Source organism: Elephantulus edwardii, unplaced genomic scaffold (genome assembly GCF_000299155.1).
Source record: "Elephantulus edwardii isolate Elephantulus edwardi_28Jun2011 unplaced genomic scaffold, EleEdw1.0 scaffold00196, whole genome shotgun sequence".
NCBI classification, from domain to species: domain Eukaryota; kingdom Metazoa; phylum Chordata; class Mammalia; order Macroscelidea; family Macroscelididae; genus Elephantulus; species Elephantulus edwardii.
The window spans coordinates 330,795-335,040 of NW_006399946.1; positions in this window are offsets into that span (position 1 = coordinate 330,795).

The window sequence follows — 4,246 nt, forward strand, 5'->3', positions numbered from 1 at the left end:
TGGCTGTCCTCCAGATTTCCTGGCACAACTTAGTGAGCACATCCAGGGCAGCATCTGTTTGTTGAAATAAATCAATTGGTATGCTGTCAACTCCTGGAGCCTTGTTTTTTGCCAGTTCCTTCATAGCAACTTGAACTTCCCCCTTCATCACCATAGGCTCTTGCTCATGTTATTTCATGAAATTCCTCTGTGTCGGCCAATTCCTTCTGATACAGCGACTCTGTGTACTCCTTCCATCTTCTTTTGATACTTTCTGGGTCATTCAACATTCAATCCAAACTATCTTTAAGTATTGCCACCTGTGACTTGAATTTGTTTTTCAACTCCTTCAGCTTAAGAAATGCTGAGCGAGTTCGGCCTTTTTGATTTTCTGACTCCAGCTCTCTGCACCTTTCACTATAGTATCTTGCTTTGTCGTCCCCAGCTGCCTTTTGAATTTTTCTGTTCAGCTCTTTGATTTCTTGATTTCTTCCTTTAGCTTTGGCTTCTCAGTGCTCTAATGCAATACTTAGAGTCTCATCTGACATCCATCTTGGTCTTTTCTTCTTCTTCAGCCTTTGTAATGATCTTTTGCATTCTTCATGGGCAATTTTCTTGATATCCTCCCAGAGCTCATTTGGTCTATGCTCATTGGGGCTCAAGGCCTCAAACCTATTCCTGAGATGGTTTTGAAATTCGAGTGGGATAGACTTAAGATCAAATTTTGGTTCCCGTAGACTTGATTTAATTTTCCTCAACTTCAGCTTGAACTTGCATATGAGTAGTTGGTGGTCTGTCCCACAATCAGCACCCGGCCTGGTTTTCACTGCTGATATTGAGCTGCTCCACCGAGTCTTTCCACAGATGTAATCTATTTGATTCCTATGCATACCATCAGGTGAAATCCATGTGTATAGCCTGCATTTATGTTTCTTATAAAAGGTATTTGCAATGAAGTAAATCATTGAATGTGCAGAACTCTATCATTCTATCTCCAGCCTCATTTCTCTCACCGAGCCCGTGTTTTCCAGCTACTGATCCTTCTTCCCTGTTCCCAACTTTTGCATTCCAGTCGCCCATTATTATTAATGCATCTTGATTGCATGTTTGATCAATTTCTGACCGCAAAAGTTGGTAGAAATCTTCTCTTTCCTCCTCTTTGGCTCTAGTTGTTGGTGTATTTGAATGATAGTGGTATTCACTGGACTTCCTTGTATGCATATGGATATTATCCTGCCACCCACCACATTGTATTTCAAGATAGATCTAGAAATGACTTTTTTATTTATGAACCAACCCCATTTTTTTCTCACCTTTTCATCCCCAGCATAGTAAATCATATGATCATCTGATTCAAAATGTCCCATGCAAGCCATCTGATTTCGCCAATACCTAGTATGTCAATATTTATGTGCTCCAATTCTGCATAATCAATGGTTTACTCATAGCAAATACCTTTTATAAGAAACATAAGGACTATACACATGGATTTTACCTAAGTCTGAATGATTACATCTGTGAAAGGAATCATTTAAGAAGTTCAATATCAGCAGGGAACACTAGGCCAGGTGTTGATTGTGGAACAAACCAATAACACTTAGTAATTCATCCTAGAGAGGGTTAAGCCAGGCTGCTCCTTGGAGGCAAGGATTCTGGGCCTTCGCCTGACATACTTTGGACATGTTGTAAGGAGAGACAGGTCTTTAGAGAGGGACATCATGCTGGGCAGAGTGGAGGGACAGTGCAGGAGGGGAAGACCCTCTATGAGGTGGATTGATTCAGTGACTGGGGTACTCGGGATGGGTGTATAAGAGGCAATGAGATTGGCACAGGATAGAGCAGGGTTAGGGCTGTTGTACATAGGGTCGCTATGAGTCACAAACGACTCGACGGCACATAACAACAACAATTGCAAGGTGATTGTCTTATTGTTTTTCTGTGTTAATTTTTATTCCCGTCTCCAACACATTTTCCCCCATAACCTCAGTTAATCCATCTCAACCTGGGTCCTCCTCTCCTATGCTGTCCCTCCATCCTTCCAAGCATGATGTTCTCTCCAACGATTGTTCCCTCCTGGCAACATGCCCAAAGTATGTGAGACAGAGCTTCAAACTCCTTTCCTCCAAGGAGAAACTTCGTTTCACCTTCTCCAGGACGACCTTGGCAGTTCATGGTATATTCTCTTCTCCAGCACCATAACTCAAAGGCATCAATTTTTCTGTGATACTCAGTCATTGTAAAGCTCTCTGATGCATAGCAAGTAATTGTGAGGATCATGGTATGAGTCAGCACACCTTAGTCTTTAGACTGTCATAGTTGCTCTTTAGCAGATTAAAGCAGATTTACCTAGTGCAACTTGTCTTTTGATTTCCTGACTGCTGGTGCCAAGAGTGTTGATTGTGGGACCAAGCAAGCTGAAATTGTTAACAACATCAATCTTATCATAGTGCTGTCAGCCCAGTGATGAGAATCTTTTCTTGATGTTGGGATTCTATATTGGAATGCTCCACTGGACATAGTAGGTTTAAGAGGTCTTTTTTTCCCCCTGCTCCCTCTCTTCAGCCCTCATAGCTACTCCTACCTGCTCCTCATCCCATACTGTCTCCCTCATGCCCTCATGCGTTTAGGTTTTCTTTGCAGAGCTTCATCTGTATGTAGATGACTATGGCAAGCAGGAGGTAGGAGGGTGAACAGCAAGACCTTATGTTCTAAGTCACAACCCAGAGCACATTATGTGAATACATAAACAAACAAATACCATCATCCACAACAGACTGTTATGTTCTAATTTTGTAGGTAAAAAAAGGCTTTTAAATTACTAAGAAATGAATCTCTGAACTTGAGGTGGGCTTGGTGGCACAGGTGGACTGAGGGATTTGCCTCTCCCACAGTTAATCTAGCAAAATAGCAACCACAGACAATCAGAATACCTGAATAATCAGAGGCCTGGGGAAACCCAAGATAGTAAAATTGACCAGGAAAAAATAATAATAGAGTGGCTGAAAAGCTTGTAATAAATACCATGGACTGCCTGATTGGAGTCCCACCCCTAGGAGGGAGGGAAAAAAATCCAATCAGAACCTACTGGAATACTTTGGAAGTTAGAGGACCATTTTCTGCCCATCCAGCAAAAATAAATGCCCAAGTTATTCTTCACCTGGATGCTGTTGGAGACTTGCTGGGTGGAGCAGGGAAGGAGAAACTTTCCACCCCATGGTGACTTGGTGAGCCAACCAACTCCATCTTGAGCTGGGAGAGAAAACACTGGAGAAGGATAAAGACAAATTACCTGTGCCTCAAGGAAAGACTAGCACCTGGGCAGAATGTGGGGAAAGGCATTCAGAAAAAAAACACATGCCCACAGATGGAACAATGGCAGATATTGACTGCCAGCAGGAGTTGCTTCCACTTTTTAAACAACATGCCTCAGGGGAAATCTATGAACTTTGATAAATGTCAATAGTTGTAGAGGGGATTCAGGCCTTTTGTTCATAGGGTCGCTATGAGTCAAGCTTGAAGGCAATCAACACCACCACCACCACCATCTGCCAGTCAGACTCCCAGGCTCTCTCCTCACGGTGCCAACCCACCCTACTGAGCTGACACACATTGCTCCATGGACCCCACCACAGCAGTGCCACTTGCCCAAGATAGCCAATCTGATCACCTTAACAGTCACAACTTAAAGATATTCCACTACCTTAAAGTTTGCAACGACTGTAGGCCAGAATCTGACACCACCTGGTCTGTATAAGGGAACCTGATTGGTGACCATAGTCCAAAGAAGATGTAGGAAATAACAGTAATACCAGCTAGTGAAACAAATCAGTTCTTATTAATAATCTACCCAGCTGGGACCAAGCAAGACCGAAAAGGAAGAAGGGGACTCCTCTATCATTTTCTGAGGCAGGCTTGATCTTGTCACAAGAGTGTTTTTTCCTTATCATCTATTTCACCTCTCTCTCTCTCTCTCTGTGGGTATGGGTGTGTGGGTGTCTGCACATGTGTGTACGTGTGGACCACTTGTTCTTCCTCTATTAATTAACCAAACCTGGGGATCTCTTGGAATTTCAACAGTACTCTGTATTTTAATAAATGATCTTTCCCTTACCTGCTAATTGCTGTGTACTGTGCCCACTCGTTCCATTGTGGTCCTTTAAATCACTACCAACTCCAGCGCAAATAATAAACAAGTAGCCACACAGACACCCCAGAACCTGCTTCACACACAAGAAGAAAGCCACACAATGTCCAAGAAGAGGTATAC